The sequence below is a fragment of the Rana temporaria genome, chromosome 3 (assembly GCF_905171775.1).
Source record: "Rana temporaria chromosome 3, aRanTem1.1, whole genome shotgun sequence".
Taxonomy (NCBI): domain Eukaryota; kingdom Metazoa; phylum Chordata; class Amphibia; order Anura; family Ranidae; genus Rana; species Rana temporaria.
In genome coordinates this window covers 480,581,612-480,603,085 of record NC_053491.1, presented here as the reverse complement: position 1 = coordinate 480,603,085, position 21,474 = coordinate 480,581,612, and the positions used below count along the sequence as shown (strand labels likewise).

General features: G+C 51.0%; 1 protein-coding gene across 1 annotated transcript in view; it reads right to left on the bottom strand.

The window, feature by feature from the left end:
* TSC22D4 (TSC22 domain family member 4) overlaps nt 1-4,021 on the bottom strand; it is a 32,735-nt gene extending 28,714 nt beyond the window's left edge. The window contains exon 1 of the mRNA XM_040346996.1: nt 3,767-4,021. The gene's annotated coding sequence lies outside the window, so the exon portion shown is untranslated. The remainder of the gene's footprint in view (nt 1-3,766) is intronic.
* Between the last annotated feature and the right edge of the window lie 17,453 nt (nt 4,022-21,474).

Genomic DNA, 21,474 nt, shown 5'->3' with positions numbered 1-21,474 from the left:
GTGGCCTGATATGGTTCAGGAGAACCACATATTCCTCCTCCTTCCTCCCTTGCCTACCAGGAGGCTGCATGTTCAGATAAGGCTCTGCTTTTGATGTTTGGGGCGACCATATTCCTTTTTTTTATTGATTGTTACTTGGGGCTCCCCCTTAAAATCTATACCAGACCCTTATCTAGGACAGTGATCTGGTATAAATGAATGGAAACCCAGGCTGTTTGTTTGCAAACAGAATGAAGCAACTGGGAAACTGTAATTTTGTTTGCAATGTAAACACTCTGTTTTCTTTGTAAATATCAGTCATACTGTAATAGGTTGTCTACATCACACAGATGGGCCACTTCCCAGGCAGGGCCAGGGCACCCCTCCAGACTGTCCCCTCCCCCCTCCTAACACCTATACTAACTAACCTGTGCAGAAAAAGATGTATATACTTACCTATTTTCAGTCTGCTCCGGTCTAGTCATGTGATCCCCTGTGTCAGCCAGGGGCAGCTGCAGGGGAGATGAATGAACGTTGCGCCAATGGCTAATAAAGTCTGAAGCGGTGAGGTCACCTATAGGTTTCAATGGTGCATTGGCTGACACTTTGAATTTAGTATATAGTATATTGGGGTAGTTGGTGTAGGGGTACTGTAGTATATTGGGATAGTTGGTGTAGGGGTACTGTAGTATATTGGGGTAGTTGGTCTAGGGTGCTATAGTATATTGGGATAGTTGGTGTAGGGGTACTGTAGTATATTGGGATAGTTGGTCTAGGGGTGCTGTAGTATATTGGGATAGTTGGTGTAGGGGTACTGTAGTATATTGGGATAGTTGGTGTAGGGGTACTGTAGTATATTGGGATAGTTGGTGTAGGGGTACTGTAGTATATTGGGGTAGTTGGTGTGGGGGTGCTGTAGTATATTGGGATAGTTGGTGTAGGGGTACTGTAGTATATTGGGATAGTTGGTCTAGGGGTGCTGTAGTATATTGGGATAGTTGGTGTAGGGGTACTGTAGTATATTGGGATAGTTGGTGTAGGGGTACTGTAGTATATTGGGATAGTTGGTGTAGGGGTACTGTAGTATATTGGGGTAGTTGGTGTGGGGGTACTGTAGTATATTGGGGTAGTTGGTGCAGGGGTACTGTAGTATATTGGGATAGTTGGTGTAGGGGTACTGTAGTATATTGGGATAGTTGGTGTAGGGGTACTGTTGTATATTGGGATAGTTGGTGTGGGGGTACTGTAGTATATTGGGATAGTTGGTGTAGGGGTACTGTAGTATATTGGGATAGTTGGTGCAGGGGTACTGTAGTATATTGGGATAGTTGGTGTGGGGGTACTGTAGTATATTGGGGTAGTTGGTGCAGGGGTACTGTAGTATATTGGGGTAGTTGGTCTAGGGGTGCTGTAGTATATTGGGATATTTGGTGTAGGGAGTACTGTAGTATATTGGGGTAGTTGGTGTAGGAGTACTGTAGTATATTGAGGTAGTTGGTACAGGGGTACTGTAGTATATTGGGGTAGTTGGTGTAGGGGTACTGTAGTATATTGGGATAGTTGGTGCAGGGGTACTGTAGTATATTGGGATAGTTGGTGTGGGGGTACTGTTGTATATTGGGATAGTTGGTGTGGGGGTACTGTAGTATATTGGGATAGTTGGTGTAGGGGTACTGTAGTATATTGGGATAGTTGGTGCAGGGGTACTGTAGTATATTGGGATAGTTGGTGTAGGGGTACTGTAGTATATTGGGGTAGTTGGTCTAGGGGTGCTGTAGTATATTGGGATATTTGGTGTAGGGAGTACTGTAGTATATTGGGGTAGTTGGTGTAGGAGTACTGTAGTATATTGAGGTAGTTGGTACAGGGGTACTGTAGTATATTGGGGTAGTTGGTGTAGGGAGTACTGTAGTATATTGGGGTAGTTGGTCTAGGAGTACTATAGTATATTGGGGTAGTTGGTGCAGGGGTACTGTAGTTTATTGGGGTAGTTGGTATATTGTGGTAGTTGGTGTAGGGAGTACTGTAGTATATTGGGGTAGTTGGTGTAGGAATACTGTAGTATATTGGAATAGTTGGTGTAGGGAGTACTGTAGTATATTGGGGTAGTTGGTGTAGGGAATACTGTAGTATATTGGGGTAGTTGGTGTATTGGGGTAGTTGGTATATTGGGGTAGTTGGTGTAGGAATACTGTAGTATATTGGGGTAGTTGGTATATTGTGGTAGTTGGTGTAGGGAGTACTGTAGTATATAGGGGTAGTTGGTGTAGGAATACTGTAGTATATTGGAATAGTTGGTGTAGGAGTACTGTAGTATATTGGGGTAGTTGGTGTAGGAATACTGTAGTATATTGGAATAGTTGGTGTAGGAGTACTGTAGTATATTGGGGTAGTTGGTGTAGGGAATACTGTAGTATATTGGGGTAGTTGGTGTATTGGGGTAGTTGGTATATTGGGGTAGTTGGTGTAGGAATACTGTAGTATATTGGGGTAGTTGGTGTAGGGAGTACTGTAGTATATTGGGGTAGTTGGTGTATTGGGGTAGTTGGTATATTGGGGTAGTTGGTGTAGGAGTACTATAGTATATTGGGGTAGTTGGTGTGGGATACTGTAGTATATTGTTGTATGGGTAATGTGGTATATTCGGGTAGTTGGTGTGGGGGTACTATAGTATATTGGGGTAGTTGGTGTGGGGTACTGTAGTATATTGTTGTATGGGTAATGTGGTATATTGGGGTAGTTGGTGTAGGGGTACTTTAGTATATTGGTGTAGGTGCAGTCTAGTAAATTGGGGCGGTTAGTATAGGGGTAGGTACAGAGTAGTAGATTGGAGTAGTAGGTAGAGAGTAGTAGGTACGGAGTAGTAGGTACAGAGTAGTAGATTGGAGTAGTAGGTAGAGAGTAGTAGATTGGAGTAGTAGGTAGAGAGTAGTAGATTGGAGTAGTAGGTAGAGAGTAGTAGGTAGAGAGTAGTAGATTGGAGTAGTAGGTAGAGAGTAGTAGGTAGAGAGTAGTAGATTGGAGTAGTAGGTAGAGAGTAGTAGATTGGAGTAGTAGGTAGAGAGTAGTAGATTGGAGTAGTAGGTACAGAGTAGTAGGTAGAGAGTAGTAGATTGGAGTAGTAGGTATAGAGCAGGGATTTCTTAATGAGAGGGCACACCTGGGCACTGCCCCAGGGCCCCAGCTGCATGGAGGTCCCCTGCACTTTCCCCAAAGCAGCTGGCCCTTGAGCCCACACTGCCCCGAAATTGGGGGCCCCATGGTGGCACTGAGAGTGATAGATGCCAAGGGGAGGCAGTCTGCCTCCTACCTACCTAATGTCAGTTTACCTGCACTGTCATCGTTGTAGGGGCCCCAGAGCATTACTTTGCCCAGGGGCCCATGATGCTATTAAGACGGCCCTGGTATAGAGTAGTAGGTAGAGAGTAGTAGGTATAATAATATATCAGTGTACTCGGTGTAGTTTATGAATCTCCTACAAGCACCCCCCTCCCGCACTTCCTTCTCCCGCCTGTGCGGGGCGCTCTTCTATTGCTGGGGGGGTATCAGAGTTGGGCCCCCCCCAGACATGTCTCTATAGGAAGTGATGAGTGTGTAGTGTTGGCTCTCATGTAGCAGCATGCGCACACATGTCACCTGTCAGGAGGAATGATCTATCACCCCGTGTGTCTCCTGACACGGCCCCCCGGCACCCTTCTGTCTCCATATATAGACTGGGCCGCAGAGCTGACACTTCATGCACCCCCTGTGTGCTCATAGCGCTGCAAAGCACAAGAAAAGGACTTACCTGCTGAAGATCGGATGGTGGGAGAAGTGTTGTGTGAATCGCTCTTCTCTTCCAGCCTCTCCCTCTTAATTCTCCCTGCCGTCACTCTCCCCTCTCAGTAAACTTGTGTGTCCCGTGAGCTGACACTTCATACGCGTTGCGTCCTTCATCTTCCCCCCCGGGCGCTGCGCTGCCCTCCGCTCTCCTCTCCTCTGCCTGTTGACATCTCTCCCCTGTCAGGAAGTCCTGCCTCTGCTGTCTGTCTGTCCCCTTCCTTCTGCCCCCCCCCCTCTCTCCTCCCATTCCTTCCCTCTATCTCACCCCTCCTTTCTGGGTGTCACATTCTTCTTCTCACCCTCCTTCCCCTTTCTGCCTCATCTGACACTCTTCTCCTGACTCACAGCCGCCACACTTCTCCACTCCCTCCCTCCTTCCCTCCTTCCCTCCTTCCTTCACTTTCTCCAATTTATTAAAGTTTTCAATGAGCAGATCTGATACATTGTACCATTATCAGTCCACAGGGAGCTCCTCTCCCATTTCCATCTCTTCATCTCTCTCTCTAGTCCTCCCCCCCTATTCCATCTCTTTCTACCCTCTTCCATGTCTCTCTCTTTCTCCTCTCTCTCCTATCTTTCCCTCCCCATCCCATCTCTCTCTCCCCCCTCTCCTTTCCCTTTCTTCTCCCTACCCTCTCTCCCTTTCTCCCTCTCCCATCACTCTCTCTCCTTTCCCTCCCTCTCCCATCTCTCTCTCTCCTTTCCCTCCCTCCCTCTCCCATTTCTTTCTCTCCTTTCCCTCCCTCCCTCTCTCTCCCATCTCTCTCTCTCTCCTTTCCCTCCCTCTCCCATCTCTCTCTCTCCTTTCCCTCCCTCTCCCATCTCTTTCTCTCCTTTCCCTCCCTCCCTCTCTCATCTCTCTCTCTCTCTCTCTCTCCTTTCCCTCCCTCTCCCATCTCTTTCTCTCCTTTCCCTCCCTCCCTCCCTCTCCCATCTCTCTCTCTCTCTCTCCTTTCCCTCCCTCTCCCATCTCTTTCTCTCCTTTCCCTCCCTCCCTCCCTCTCCCATCTCTCTCTCTCTCTCCTTTCCCTCCCTCTCCCATCTCTCTCTCTCTCTCTCCTTTCCCTCCCTCTCCCATCTCTTTCTCTCCTTTCCCTCCCTCCCTCCCTCCCTCTCCCATCTCTCTCTCTCCTTTCCCTCCCTCCCTCCCTCTCCCATCTCTCTCCCCCTCTCCTACCTCTCTCTCCTTTCTGTGCCCCCTCTCCCATCTCTCTCTCTCTCCATTCTGTCCCTCCCTCTCCCATCTCTTTCTCTCTCTCTCTCTCTCTCTCTCCTCTCTCTCTCCCTCCCTCCCTCTCCCATCTCTCTCCCCCTCTCTCTCCTTTCCCTCCCTCCCTCTCCCATCTCTCCCTCTCCTTTCCCTCCCTCCCTCTCCCATCTCTCCCTCTCCTTTCCCTCCCTCTCCCATCTTTCTCTCTCCTTTCCCTCCCTCCCTCTCTCATCTCTCTCTCTCTCTCCTTTCCCTCCCTCCCTCTCCCACCTCTCTCTCTCTCTCTCTCCTTTCCCTCCCTCCCTCTCCCATCTCTCTCTCTCCTTTCCCTCCCTCCCTCTCCCATCTCTCTCTCTCTCTCCTTTCCCTCCCTCCCTCTCCCATCTCTCTCTATCCTTTCCCTCCCTCCCTCTCCCATCTCTCTCTCTCTCCTTTCCCTCCCTCCCTCCCTCTCCCATCTCTCTCTCTCTCTCTCTCTCTCTCTCTCTCTCTCCTTTCCCTCCCTCCCTCTCCCATCTCTCTCTCTCTCTCCTTTCCCTCCCTCTCCCATCTCTCTCCTTTCCCTCCCTCCCTCTCCCATCTCTCTCTCTCTCCTTTCCCTCCCTCCCTCTCCCATCTCTCTCTCTCTCCTTTCCCTCCCTCCCTCTCCCATCTCTCTCTCTCTCTCCTTTCCCTCCCTCTCCCATCTCTCTCCTTTCCCTCCCTCCCTCTCCCATCTCTCTCTCTCTCCTTTCCCTCCCTCCCTCTCCCATCTCTCTCTCTCTCCTTTCCCTCCCTCCCTCTCCCATCTCTCTCTCTCTCTCCTTTCCCTCCCTCTCCCATCTCTCTCTCTCTCTCCTTTCCCTCCCTCTCCCATCTCTCTCTCTCTCCTTTCCCTCCCTCTCCCATCTCTCTCTCTATTCCATCTCTTTCCCCCCTCTCTGGCAACACCTTCATATGCAAGCTCTCACTTATGCTTGGTTCCTTAATTCCATGTGATCCAATAAGAAGTGTCGGCCCCCATGTCCTCCACATGCACACATCGGGGAATCCACAGTGCTCCCCGTTTGTCCTCGTGTCCCTACCTCAGCTCCCATGCCAGACAATCTTAACGGCTCTGGTCCCGTGCTCACATCTATACAGCTGACTTCACCATTGCATTTGCCCCTGAAGAGTTGGTAGATCCCAACGAAACGCGTCGGGCATACATAGATGCATGATGTTCATACAGATGATTTTATGTTCTTTTATACTGTTTTACTCCCAGATTCTCATTATACTATCTAGCCCCTCCAGTGGTTCATGTTGTGCAGGACTTGTCCTTACTCCACGATATGCCAAGTACCATGGTGTTGTTATTATGCATATGTAATTTGTACCATGTATATGCAACTTTTGTCATTCAGTATGCCTTATTTTATATCACAAGGCATAATAAAATGCTCTTTGCTAAGACTGCTCTTTGTTATGCACCTCTCATTGTAAGTCCTCAACCAACTCCCCCCTTTTGTGTTGGAACCTAATTAAGCAATACTGTATACCTTATATGCTTACTCCGCATGGTGATTGGCCTCATTCAAAGTCCCGCTGACCAAACTCTCTTTTCTCTTCCATGTCTCTCTCTTTCTCCTCTCTCTCCTATCTTTCCCTCTCCATCCCACCCCCCCTTTCCTTTCCCTTTCTCCTCCCTGCCCTCTCTCCCTCCCTCCCTCTCCCATCTCTTTCTCTCTCCTTTTCTCCCTCTCCCATCTCTCTCTCTCTCCCTTCTGTCCCCCCTCTCCCATCTCTCTCTCTCCCTTCTGTCCCTCCCTCTCCCATTTCTTTCTCTCTCTCTCCCTCCCTCTCCCATCTCTCTCATCTCTCCCATCTCTCTCTCTCCCTTCTGTCCCTCCCTCTCCCATTTCTTTCTCTCTCTCTCCCTCCCTCTCCCATCTCTCTCATCTCTCCCATCTCTCTCTCTCCCCCCTCTCCCATCTTTCTCTCTCTCTCCTTTCCATCCCTCCCTCTCCCATCTCTCTCTCTGCTTTCTGTCCCTCCCTCCGTCCCCCATCTCTCTATCCCCCCCTCCTCTCCCTTTCTCCTCCCTATCCTCTCTCCTGTCCTCCCCCTCCCATCTCTCTCACTTTCTCAACTTCCTCTCTCTCCTCTCATTTTCTCCCTCTCTATTCTCTCTCTCTCTCTCCTTTCTGTCCCTCCCTCCCTCTCCCATCTCCCTCTCTCCTCTCCTTTTCTCCCTCTCCCATCTATCTCTCTCCTTTCCGTCCCTCTCCCATCTCTCTCTCTCCTTTCTGTCCCTCCCTCTCCCATCTCTCTCTCCTCTCTCTCCCATCTCTCTCTCCTTTCCATCTCTTTCTCTCTCTCTCCCATCTCTTTCTCTCTCCCCTTTCCCATCTCTCTCTCTCCTTTCTGTCCCTCCCTCTCCCATCTCTCTCCCCCTCTCCTACCTCTCTCTCCTTTCTGTCCCTCCCTCTCCCATCTCTCTCTCCTCTCCCTCATCTCTCTTTCTCTCTCCCATCTTTCTCTCTCCCATCTCTCCTTTCCATCTCTCTCTCTCCTTTCTGTCCCCCCTCTCCCATCTCTCTCCCTTCTGTCCCTCCCTCTCCCATTTCTTTCTCTCTCTCTCCCTCCCTCTCGCATCTCTCTCTCATCTCTCTTTCTCTCTCCCATCTCTCTCCCCCTCTCCCATCTCTCTCTCTCCTTTCTGTCCCTCCCTCCCTCTCCCATCTCTCTCCCCCTCCCCTACCTCTCTCTCCTTTCTGTGCCCCCTCTCCCATCTCTCTCTCCTTTCTGTCCCTCCCTCTCCCATCTCTTTCTCTCTCTCTCCCCTCTCTCTCTCCCTCCCTCTCCCATCTCTCTCCCCCTCTCTCTCCTTTCTGTCCCCCCTCTCCCATCTCTCTCTCTCTTTTCCGTCCCTCCCTCTCCCATCTCTTTCTCTCCTTTCTGTCCCTCCTCTCCCACCTCTCGCTCCTTTCTGTCCCCCCTCTCCCATCTCTTTCTCTCCTTTCTGTCCCTCCTCTCCCACCTCTCGCTCCTTTCTGTCCCTCCCTCTCCCATCTCTCTCTCTGTCCCCTCCTCTCCCTTTCTCCTCCCTATCCTCTCTCCTTTCCTCCCCCTCCCATCTCTCTCACTTTCTCAACTTCCTCTCTCTCCTCTCATTTTCTCCCTCTCTATTCTCTCTCTCTCTCTCCTTTCTGTCCCTCCCTCCCTCCCTCCCTCTCCCATCTCCCTCTCTCCTCTCCTTTTCTCCCTCTCCCATCTATCTATCTCCTTTCCGTCCCTCTCCCATCTCTCTCTCCCCCTCTCTTTCCCTCCCTCTCCCATCTCTCTCTCTCTCCCTTTCTTCTTTCTCCTCCCTATCCTCTCTTCTTTCTTCCCTTTTCCATGTCTCTATTTTTCTCCTATCTCTCTCTCTCCTTCCCTCCCTCTCCCAACTTTCTCTTTCTCCTCTCTATCCTCTCATTTTAACCCTCTCCAATCTCTCTCTCCCCCTCCTTTACTATCTGCCCTCTCCTGTCAATCTTTTTCCTCTCTCTTTCTCTCCTCTCCTTAGTTTCCTTTATCTCTCCTCTCCTTAGTTTCCTTTATCTCTCCTCTCCTTTCCTCAGTCTTGCCCCCCTCAGTCTTACACACACACAATCTCTCTCTGTCTCTCCTCTCCCTCTCTCTCTCCTTTCCTCAGCCTTGCCCCCCCCCATCCCCTCTCTCTGTCTCTCCTCTCCCTCTCCTTTCCTCAGCCTTGCCCCCCCCCATCCCCTCTCTCTGTCTCTCCTCTCCCTCTCTCTCTCTCTCTCTCTCTGTCCCCTCCTCTCTCCTTTCCTCCCCCTCCCATCTCTCTCACTTTCTCAACTTCCTCTCTCTCCTCTCCTTTTCTCCCTCTCCCATCTATCTATCTCCTTCCCCCCCCCCCATCCCCTCTCTCTGTCTCTCCTCTCCCTCTCTCTCTCCTTTCCTCAGCCTTGCCCCCCCCCCATCCCCTCTCCCTCTCTCTGTCTCTCCCTCTCTCCTTTCCTCAGTCTTGCCCCCCCCCATCCCCTCTCCCTCTCTCTGTCTCTCCCTCTCTCTCTCTCTCCTTTCCTCAGCCTTGCCCCCCCCCATCCCCTCTCTCTGTCTCCCCTCTCTCTGTCTCTCCTCTCCCTCTCTCCTTTCCTCAGTCTTCCCCCCCCCCCCCCATACACACACTCTCTCTCTCTCTGTCTCCCCTCTCTCTGTCTCTCCTCTCCCTCTCTCCTTTCCTCAGTCTTGCCCCCCCCACCCCCATACACACACTCTCTCTCTGTCCTCACTCTGTATATATTGGCACCTACACAGCCACATGACTGTCAGGGTGTTAACCCTTCCTGGGGGGGGGGATGTGATCCGTGTTTCTGGAATATCTAACATTGGAGAGCCCCCGTGGCTTCCATCCAGGAGTGTGTGTGAGAGATCAGCCGATCCCTCTCTGCTGGTGGTGGGGGGGTGTCAGAGCGATTATCAGACGGCACTCCCCGGTGATATCGTCTTATCAGTCGCTGACCCTTGTCCTGTGCACTGCGCTCCATATACAGGCGTGACAGCGAGACCTTATATACCATATATACAGAGCAGAAACCCATACACTCTATTACCAAAAGTATTGGGACGCCTGACCTCACACATGAACTCTAATGGCCTCCCAGTCTTATAGCCAGATTCAGGTAGATGTGTGTATCTTTGAGGCGGCGTAGCGTATCGCAAATACGCTACGCCGCCGTAAGTCAGAGAGGCAAGTACTGTATTCACAAAGCACTTGCCTCCTAAGTTACGGCGGCGTAGCGTGAATGGGCCGGCGTAAGCGCGCCTAATTCAAATGAGGATGGGGGGGCGTGTTTTATGTAAATGATTGGTGACCAATTTTTATGAACGGCGCATGCGCCGTCCGTGTACATATCCCAGTGTGCATTGCTCGAAAGTACGCCGCAAGGACGTATTGGTTTCGACATGAACGTAAATGACATCCAGCCCCATTCACGGATGACTTACGCAAACAACGTAAAATTTTCAAATTTAGACGCGGGAACGACGGCCATACTTAACATTGGCTAGGCCAGCTATTTGTTCGACTAACTTTACGCCGGAAAAAGCAGTACGTAAACGGCGTACAAAAAAAAAATGCGACGGGCGCACATACGTTTCTGAATCGGCGTATCTAGTCATTTGCATATTCTACGCCGAAATCAACGGAAGCGCCACCTAGCGGCCAGCGTAAATATTGCACCCTAAGATAGGACGGTGTAGGAGAGTTACGCCACTCGTATCTTAGCCTAATTTAAGCGTATCTGGTTTCCAGAATACGCTTAAATTTACGACGGCGTAGATTCAGAGTTACAACGGCGTATCTACTGATACGCCGGCGTAAAGCTATCTGAATCCAGCTATTAGTCTGTAGGGTTCAGTATTGAGTTGGCCCCGCCCCTTTACAGCTATAACAGCTTCAACTCTTCTGGGAAGGCCGTCCACAAGGTTTAGGAGTGTGTCTATGGGAATGTTTCACCATTCTTCCAGAAGTGCATTTGTGAGGTCAGGCAGTGACGTTGGATGAGAAGGTCTTGGCTCGCTCTAATTCATCCCAAAGGTGTTCTATCGGGTTGAGGTCAGGACTCTGTGCAGGCCAATCCCCAAAACTCACTCATCCATGGCTTTCATGGACCTTGCTTTGTGCACTGGTCCAAATCATTTGGTGGAGGGGGGGGATTATGGTGTGGGGTTGTTTTTCAGGGGTTGGGTTGGCCCCTTAGTTCCAGTGAAGGGAACTCCTAAAGTGTCAGCTACCAAGACATTTTGGACGATTTCATGCTCCTAATGTTGTGGGAACAGTTTGGGGACGGCCCCTTCCTGTTCCAACATGACTGCGCACCAGTGCATAAAGTAAGGCCCATAGAGACATGGGCCCAGATTCAAAGAGATCTGCGCTATATTTGCGGAGGCGCAGGGCAACGATTTTGCCCTGCGCCCACGCAAATATTTTGCGCTGCCCTCGATTCACGGAGCAGTAGCTCCGTAAATTGCGAGGGCGCGCCGGCAAAATTGCCCGGCGTAAGCGCGCGCAATGTAAATGATCATTTAAATTAGGCGCGCTCCCGCGCCGAGCGCCTGCTCCGTCGGGAAACTTTCCCGACGTGCATTGCGGCAAATGACGTCGCAAGGACGTCATTTGCTCCAAAGTGAACGTGAATGGCGTCCAGCGCCATTCACGATTCACTTACGCAAACTACGTAAAATTCAAATTTCGCATCGCGGGAACGACGGGTATACGTAACATGGGCTGCCCCTGCTAATAGCAGGGGCAGCCTTGCGCGAAAACCGCCGTACAGAAACGACGTAAATTGCGTACGCAGGGCTCGCGCAACGTTGTGAATCGGCGTTAGTATGCAATTTGCATACTATACACTGAGCACAATGGGAACGCCACCTAGCGGTCATCGCTAGAATGCAGCCTAAAATCTGCGTGGCATAAGAGCCTTATGCCGCGCAGATTTTAGGCTGCAGTCGGCGTAACAAGGTTCCTGAATCAGGAGCATTCGTTACGCCGGAGCAAGTAAGCAATTGCGCCGTGTAACCTATGGTTACACAGGCGCAATTGCTTCTTGAATCTGGGCCATGGTCCATAAAGACATGGATGAGCGAGTTTGGGGTGGAGGAACTTGACCGGCTTGCACAGAGTCCTGACCTCAACCCGATAGAACACCTTTGGGATGAATTAGAGCGCAGACAGGCGAGCCAGGCCTGTATATATATATATATATATATATTCTTCAATAGAGCCTTCACTTTAGATCCTCGCTATGTGGCCCTGCCTGGGGCCAAGCGGGCTATCTTCCAGAAGCAGACACAGCCCCATTCTTGGTATGGGAGGGTCATTCTCCCCTGCAGGCGGTCATGAGTGCAGCGCTCACGTAGGGATCGGTGGGATCGCGCACTGGAGATCACCGTAGCAGAGAGGAAGCGAGTGCGCAGCCAGGTGGACTCCAGTCGGAGGGGTGTAATATAGGCGCGGGCATAAGTTGCCCTTTAAGTGAAAGAGCTGCGGCTTCCTATCAGACCGTAGGGATGATCTCGCGGTTCGGTCCGAATATTGCTTGTTCGGGTGCAAAGCCGGCAGCGCCACCTTAACTGCCTTATGGCCCCCCGGGCATGTAAAGCACCGGGGCCCCTACCAGTGAGACGGTCACCTTGCAGCATGCGTAGTGTTACTATGTGTGCCGTGGCAAACGGTGGTTGTGGCGAAATGATGCTACATATTGGACATGGCTTGTTGTGTTCATGTAGAAAACGAAGGGGCTGGTGAATTACATATTTACCAGCCCCTTCCCCGCTGTGCATCCTGAAGATTCCCTGTGTGCCTGCAGGAGAGGAGAGGAGGGAAGCCTGCAGCGCTGGGGAGGGGGGCACACAGGGGGGGCCCAGGCAGTCAGGAATCCGATAGTGGACAGGAGGTGGGTGATCAGTGTGGCAGGTGGGGGAAATAACTGGAATCAATCTTTTGTTGCTCACCTTGCAGCAGCTGAAAGCCAGTGGGAGAGGAGAGGAGGGAAGCCTGGAGCAGTGGGGAATGGGGGCACACCAGGCAGCGGCAGAATCCAATAGTGGACAGGAGATGGGTGACCAGTGTGGCAAGTGGGGGAAATAACTGGATCTTCGGTTGCTCACCTTGCAGCAGCTGAAAGCCGGAGGGAGAGGAGAGGAGGGAAGCCTGCAGCGCTAGGGAGGGGGGCACACAAGGGGGCCCAGGCAGCCAGGAATCCGATAGTGGACAGGAGGTGGATAATTAGTGTGGCAAGTGGGGGAAATAACTGGAATCAATCTTTTGTTGCTCACCCTGCAGCAGCTAAAAGCCAGTGGGAGAGGAGAGGAGGGAAGCCTGGAGCAGTAGGGAATGGGGGCACACCAGGCAGCGGCAGAATCCGATAGTGGACAGGAGATGGGTGACCAGTGTGGCAAGTGGGGGAAATAACTTAAAGCGGAGTTCCGGCCACAATTTCACTTTTTAAATATAAACCCCCCTGTAATACACAAGCTTAATGTATTCTAGTAAAGTTAGTCTGTAAACTAAGGTCTGTTTTGTTAGGTTGTTACAGCATTTAGACACTTTATAAAATAGAAATTGACTGGGGCCATCTTAAGTGTGGGCATCATGAAGCCCCAGACTGTATGACTTCCTGGATTTCAGCCTTGCAGATCTCGCACATGCTCAGTACTGCACAAGCAGTGTCAGATCAGGTTTCAGCACCTGTGCTGTCCAAGTCACATGATTCTTTGAGGAGTGCACAGACTCCTGGAAAGTTACACCCACTACATTCCCAGGAGTCTGTGCGGTGTAGGTTAGGAAGCTTAAGCACCTAGGTGCAGGAAGTGGGAAGATTAATAGGTAGATTCAGGTAGATTGGATTAAATTTAGGTTGGCGTAGCCTAGTGTTTTTAGGCTACGCCGCCGTAAATTATCTAGGCTAGTAGTGATTTTCAATCAACTTACCTGCTAATCTACGGCGGCGTAGCCTAAAACGAGCGGGCGTAAGCGCGCCTAATTCAAATGACTTGGCGGGGGGCGCGTTGTATGGAAATGAGGCTTGACCTCACGTTTTTTTACACTGCGCATGCGCCGGGCGACTACATTTCCCAGTGCGCATTGCGGCCAAGTACGCCGTACGGGCCTATTGATTTCGACGCGGACGTAAACGACGTAACTCCCGTTTCGCGGACGACTTACGCAAACGACGTAAAAAATTCGAACCTCGCGGCGGGAACGGCGGCCATACTTTAACATTGTTTTTCCACACTTCATAGGTGGAATAACTTTAGGCCGCCTAAGGCCTTACGGAAACGACGTAATTCGACTGCGGCGGGCTGGCGTACGTTCGGGAATCGGCGTACAAGCTCATTTACATAATCTACGCCGGCCGCAATGGAGGCGCCACCTAGCGGCCAGCAGAAAAATTGCAAGCTAAGGTAGAACGGCGCAAGCCGGCCTATCTTAGCTTTGTTTAAGTGTATCTCTGTTTGAGCATACGCTTAAACAAACGCCGGCGTAGATTCGGAGTTAGGCCGGCTTATCTACTGACAGGCAGCCAGGAATACAATAGTGGACAGGAGGTGGGTGATCAGTGTGGCAGGTGGGGGAAATAACTTGAACCAATCTTTTGTGGCTCACCCTGCAGCAGCTGAAAGCCTCTTAGCATGCTTAGCAGACCCTCATCAAGGACAAGGATTTGTAGGGGGAACCCCCACACCCCTTTTTCTTAGTGGGATCCCCATTGATATCTATAGGAGACTCTCCCCTAGGATAAGGGTCCGGTATACATTCCCGGAATTCCCGTCCTCTTTGTTTACAAACAGAAGTAACCAGCCAGTTCTACAACATTTCTCTGATTGTATACATCACACAGATGTGTCATTTCACAGGTGGGGGCAGGGCACCCCCCCCCAGGGTCAGGACCCCCCCCCAGACATGTTATTTAACCAGTTCCCGTCCAGGCAAATTATGACATTCTTCCATATGTAAAAATCACACAAATGTTTGGGGAGAAAATACACTTTATTGAATTCTAATGCACAAAAACACAACACAACACAACACAACACAACACAACACCCAAATGTTCGGTAAAATATAAAAGACGATATCATGCAGAGTAAATAGATACCTGACCATGGATCAGTAGATTCAGAGAGAATTTACGCCGGCGTATATCTATAGATACGCCGCGTAAATTCAAATCTGCGCCGGCGTATCTACTTTCTGTATTCAGAAAGCAAGATACGCCGAGCCAGATTCTCGTAGTTTTCCCGCGGCCTTACGAAAATGACGTACCCGACGGAAAAAGACGACGCGGACCCGACGCCATACTTAACATGGCATATGTCGGACTGGCGTAAGGTTACCCCTCATATAACAGGGGTAACCTTACGCTTACGCAAACGACGTAAGCGGTTACGCGACGCGATTTCGTTCGGGATTCGGCGTATCAGGCTCATTTGCATAAACAAATGAGACCTAAACGTAAACGCCACCTAGCGGCCGGCGGCGAATTACATTTAAGATCCGACAGTGTAAGTGACTTACACCTGTCGGATCTACAGCGTATCTATGCGAAAATTATTCTGTCTCACTGCCTCCCTCCTGTCACACTGCCTCCCTCCTGTCACACTGCCCTCCTCCTGTCACACTGCCCCCCTCCTGTCACACTGCCCCCCCTCCTGTCACACTGCCCCCCCCTCCTGTCACACTGTCCTCCCTCTTTTCACACTCCCCTCCTGTCACACTGCCTCCCTCCTGTCACACTGCCCCCCTCCTGTCACACTGCCTCCCTCCTGTCACACTGCCTCCCTCCTGTCACACTGCCCTCCTCCTGTCACACTGCCCCCCTCCTGTCACACTGCCCCCCCCCTCCTGTCACACTGCCCCCCCCTCCTGTCACACTGTCCTCCCTCTTTTCACACTCCCCTCCTGTCACACTGCCTCCCTCCTGTCACACTGCCTCCCTCCTGTCACACTGCCCTCCTCCTGTCACACTGCCCCCCTCCTGTCACACTGCCCCCCCCTCCTGTCACACTGCCCCCCCCTCCTGTCACACTGTCCTCCCTCTTTTCACACTCCCCTCCTGTCACACTGCCTCCCTCCTGTCACACTGCCCCCCTCCTGTCACACTGCCTCCCTCCTGTCACACTGCCTCCCTCCTGTCACACCCCCCCCCCTCCTGTTATACTGCCCCCCCTCCTGTTACACTGCCCCTACACCTGTCACACTGCCCCCCCTCCTGTTACACTGCCCCTACACCTGTCACACTGCCCCCCCTCCTGTTACACTGCCCCTACACCTGTCACACTGCCCCCCCTCCTGTTATACTGCCCCCCCTCCTGTTACACTGCCCCTACACCTGTCACACTGCCCCCCCTCCTGTTACACTGCCCCTACACCTGTCACACTGCCCCCCCTCCTGTTACACTGCCTCCCTCCTGTCACACTGCCTCCCTCCTGTCACACTCCCCCCCTCCTGTTATACTGCCCCCCCTCCTGTTACACTGCCCCTACACCTGTCACATTGCCCCCCCTCCTGTTATACTGCCCCCCCTCCTGTTACACTGCCCCTACACCTGTCACACTGCCCCCCCTCCTGTTACACTGCCCCTACACCTGTTACACTGCCCCCCCCTTCCTGTTACATTGCCCCCCCCTCCTGTTACACTGCCCCCCTTCTGTCGGGTGGTGGTTTCTTGCACTGGAGCCCTGAAGGTTCTAGTTACGCCTCCGCTTGTCGCTTCCGGTTTCTGACGTCACACAGTGGAAGGCGCAACATCAGTTCCTCTCACTGCGTCCCAGGAAGCCGATGCTGCCAGTCGCTTCCTTACTGGGCTCCCCGATCGCATGGGAGAGCCCGGTAAAGGTTGGAGGCGGGGGGCACCTGTAAAAGTGATCCAGTGGCTCTATAGCCGCTTGGATCACTTTTACATAGAAGAAAATCCTCCTGATCCTGTCAGTCAAATCATGTGAGGAAGAAGTTGAGGGGGCGGGTTAGGTTTGTGCGACCGAGCTGGACCGTGTGTGTCTATTGATACATAAAGCCCAGCTCGGGAGCGCGCACCAACGAGTCTCCCCTCAGTTTTTTCAATGGGGCACCCACAAAAAAAAAAGAGGAGGGGACAGTGCCGGCGAGGGACTCCAGAAGTGGAGGGTTCGGGGACTGCTCTGTTCGCCAACTTACCTCAAATCCAGGCCCTCATCAGCAGGGCCGATCCTGGGGTCACAGGCGCCTGGGTGCAGAAATATTTCTGGCACCCCCACCTGGGCGTGGTCATTTTACTAACTCCTCCCCTTTACAAATGTTTCTATGGCAACGACTCAAACACAGAGATGCTCCCCCACAAAGTCTTCATTACCCCGGGATCCTTACATGATCTCTTAACAATAAACAAAATACAGGAAGAGAAGCAGAGTACTTTATTGGGACCTGGAGGGGGGCGTCTCTGATGGACACAGGGAGGGCTTCTGTTAGAGGGTCTGTTAGAAAGATCCCCAGACATACTACAGACATGATACAGGAGATGGTCAGAGACTGCAGACATAGTACAGGAGATGATCAGAGACTGCAGACATAATACAGGAGATGATCAGAGACTGCAGACATAGTATAGGAGATGGTCAGAGACTGCAGACATAGTATAGGAGATGGTCAGAGACTGCAGACATAGTATAGGAGATGGTCAGAGACTGCAGACATAGTATAGGAGATGGTCAGAGACTGCAGACATAGTATAGGAGATGGTCAGAGACTGCAGACATAGTATAGGAGATGGTCAGAAATAGTACAGGAGATGGTCAGAGATAGTACAGGAGATGATCAGAGACTGCAGACATAATACAGGAGATGGTCAGAAATAGTACAGGAGATGGTCAGAGACTGCAGACATAGTACAGGAGATGGTCAGAGACTGCAGACATAGTACAGGAGATGATCAGAGACTGCAGACATAATATAGGAGATGGTCAGAGATAGTACAGGAGATGGTCAGAGACTGCAGACATAATACAGGAGATGGTCAGAGACTGCAGACATAATACAGGAGATGGTCAGAGACTGCAGACATAGTATAGGAGATGGTCAGAGACTGCAGACATAGTACAGGAGATGATCAGAGACTGCAGACATAATACAGGAGATGATCAGAGACTGCAGACATAGTATAGGAGATGGTCAGAGACTGCAGACATAGTATAGGAGATGGTCAGAAATAGTACAGGAGATGGTCAGAGATAGTACAGGAGATGATCAGAGACTGCAGACATAGTACAGGAGATGGTCAGAAATAGTACAGGAGATGGTCAGAGACTGCAGACATAGTACAGGAGATGGTCAGAGACTGCAGACATAATACAGGAGATGGTCAGAAATAGTACAGGAGATGGTCAGAGACTGCAGACATAGTATAGGAGATGGTCAGAGACTGCAGACATAATACAGGAGATGATCAGAGACTGCAGACACAGTACAGGAGATGATCAGAGACTGCAGACATAGTACAGGAGATGGTCAGAGATAGTACAGGAGATGGTCAGAGACTGCAGACATAATATAGGAGATGGTCAGAGACTGCAGACACAGTACAGGAGATGATCAGAGACTGCAGACATAGTATAGGAGATGGTCAGAGATAGTACAGGAGATGGTCAGAGACTGCAGACATAATATAGGAGATGGTCAGAGACTGCAGACATAGTACAGGAGATGATCAGAGACTGCAGACATAGTACAGGAGATGGTCAGAGACGGACACACACCTATGCTCAGAACACTAGTTCTGGACGGACACAAGCAATGAGAGAAGGAGGGAAGGAAGAACTCTGCCACTTTGGCGCCCCCACCTCTGCAGGCGCCTGGGTGCAAAGCACCCTGTGCACCCTGCCTAGGATCGGCCCTGCTCATCATTGAGAATACATTGGCTGCTGTATCTGTCACGTTACAGTCACTGAAATATGACACTATCTGATCTGCTGTGTGGGAGACCAGATTGGACTTTAGCGGCACTGCAGGAAGGGTTCAGGCAGATGTTTTAGATAGAGGAAATGAAGGAACTAGGAGTCTCCTTCATCATGCTGAAGCAGCCCGGTGGAAAAGGGCACAATAAATGAAGCAAAGACGGGCAGAGGAAAAAAAAATAGAGTATCCTAAATTTCATCAAAAATTATATATTTTTTTGATCATTTTAATTCCCCCTCCTACCACCTGTCAGAACTCAGAGAGGGGCAGCAGCACTTCACAGACAGAGAGAGAGAGAGAGAGAGAGAGATCCCCCCACTCTGAAATACCTGGCCTGGTGAGTGGATTGCATGGAGGGGGGGAGAGCTGTACTGGAGGGGAACTGTACTCTTGGGGGAGGAAATCTGTACTGGGGGGGGATCTGTACTGGGGGTGGGGGGTTGGGGGATTCACAGGTGGTATGGGGTTCTATACTGGGGGAGAGGCCTGTACTGGGGGAGAGAATCTGTACTTGGGGAGCTGTACTTAGAGGGGAGATCTGTATTGGTGGGTAACAATCCTAACAATACTGGGGGAGAGGCCTGTACTGGGGGTGGGAGGGAACTGCATGGGGGAGGGGGGTAACTGCACTTGGGGGGGGGGGTGTACAATAGGGAGCTGTACTGAGAGGGAAGATCTGTATTGGTGGGTAACAATCCTATCAATACTGGGGGAGATCTGTACTGGGGGCAGGAGGAAACTGCATGGGGGGTATCTGTACTTGGAGGGGACTGTACAGTGGGGAGCTGCACTTAGAGGGGAGATCTGAACTGGTGGGTAACAATCCTAACAATACTGGGGAGATCTGTACTGGGGGCAGGAGGGAATTGCACTTGGGGGGGGGGGGCTGTACAATGGGGAGCTGTACTGAGAGGGGAGATTTGTATTACAATACTGGAGGAGATCTGTACTGGGGGCGGGAGGGAGCTGCATGGGGGGGGGGGTGTACAATAGGGAGCTGTACTGAGAGGGGAGATCTGTATTGGTGGGTAACAATCCTAACAATATTGGGGGAGATCTGTACTGGGGGCAGGAGGGAATTGCACTTGGGGGGGGGGGAGCTGTACTGAGAGGGGAGATCTGTATTACAGTACAACAATACTGGAGGAGATCTGTACTGGGTGGGGGGGAGAGGTGTCTGTACTGTGAGAGCAATTCTTAACTGGGTGAAAATATACTGAGGGGAGAGATCTGTACTGGGGGAAGGAGTAATCTGTATTGGGAGAAGCTGCACAACATACTGGGAGGGGAGGAGTCTGTACTTGAGGGAGGGGGGGGGGGGACTGTACAAAGAGGACCTGTACTGAGACTGAAGATCTGTATCAGTGGGTAACAATACTGGGGAGATCTGTACTGGGGGCTGTACTTGGGGGGGGGGGGTCTGTACTATGGGAGGGATTCTAAACTGGGAATAAATATACTGAGGGGGGGGGAGATTTGTACTGGGGAAAGAAATATACTGGGAAGGGAGGGGGGGCTGTACAAAGAGGAGCTGTATTGAGAGGGAAGATCTGTATTTGTGAGTAATAATACTGGGGGAGATCTGTACTGGGGGCAGAGATAACCTTTACTGGGAGGTGATGCACTTTCGGGGGGACTATACTGGGAAGGGAGAAGTTTGTACTGGGTGGGGGGAACTGTACCAAGAGAATATGTGCTGAAGTAAGATCTGTATTAGTGGGTAACAATATTGGGGGAGATCTGTACTGGGGGAAGTGCTGGGTAAAGAACTATACTGGAAAGGGGGGGAGCCTGGGGGGGGGGACTATTCAAAGGAGAGCTGTACTGAGAGGAAAGATCTGTATTAGTCAGTAGCAATACTGGGGGAGAGCTGTAAGGGAGGCTGTACTGGGTTGGGGAGATCCTAAACTGGGGGAAATGTACTGAGAGGAACTCATCCGGGCCTAAGAGGGTCCCCTGAGTGGAGAGGACTTCTCACCAAACTTCATTAGGCCCAAACAGGGGATTATCTTCCAGTATCTTTGGACTTCTGCCATGTGTCAGCTGTAGAACCTTTTAAAGCCTCTGCCCCAGGCCAGTGTAGATTCTGTGGGCCCTGTTGATGCAGTGGTAGTTTAGATGGGGACCCGGTCCTCATGGTAAGCATTGGTTGTCCATGGCTATCCAGAAGTCAATGTTTTATGGGTACAGCAAACCTGCTGTAATGCTGGCCAACCCTTCTGAGATGTTCTCCACCTTCTGAGATGTTCTCCACCCTCTGAGATGTTATGAGATGTTCTTCACCTTCTGAAAACTTCCCCCTTTGTTATTGTTGCCTGCAGGACATGGATGGCCACATGGTCAGCCTCATCCTCAGGATGCTGTGTCTGAAGTACATTCTCCTCCTCCTCATACATGATGAATGAGATGAGATGTTCTCCACCTTCTGAGATGTTCTCCACCTTCTGAGATGTTCTCCACCTTCTAAAATGTTCTGAGATGTTCTCCACCTTCTGAGATGTTCTCCACCTTCTGAGATGTTCTCCACCTTCTGAGATGTTCTCCACCTTCTGAGATGTTCTCCACCTTCCGAGATGTTCTCCACCTTCCGAGATGTTCTCCACCTTCTGAGATGTTCTGAGATGTTCTCCACCTTCCGAGATGTTCTCCACCTTCTAAGATGTTCTGAGATGTTCTCCACCTTCTGAGATGTTCTCCACCTTCTGAGATGTTCTGAGATGTTCTCCACCTTCCGAGATGTTCTCCACCTTCTAAGATGTTCTGAGATGTTCTCCACCTTCTGAGATGTTCTCCACCTTCTAAAATGTTCTGAGGTGTTCTCCACCTTCCGAGATGTTCTCCACCTTCTAAGATGTTCTGAGATGTTCTCCACCTTCTGAGATGTTTTGAGATGTTCTCCACCTTCTGAGATGTTTTGAGATGTTCTCCACCTTCTAAAATGTTCTGAGATGTTCTCCACCTTCTGAGATGTTCTCCACCTTCTGAGATGTTCTCCAC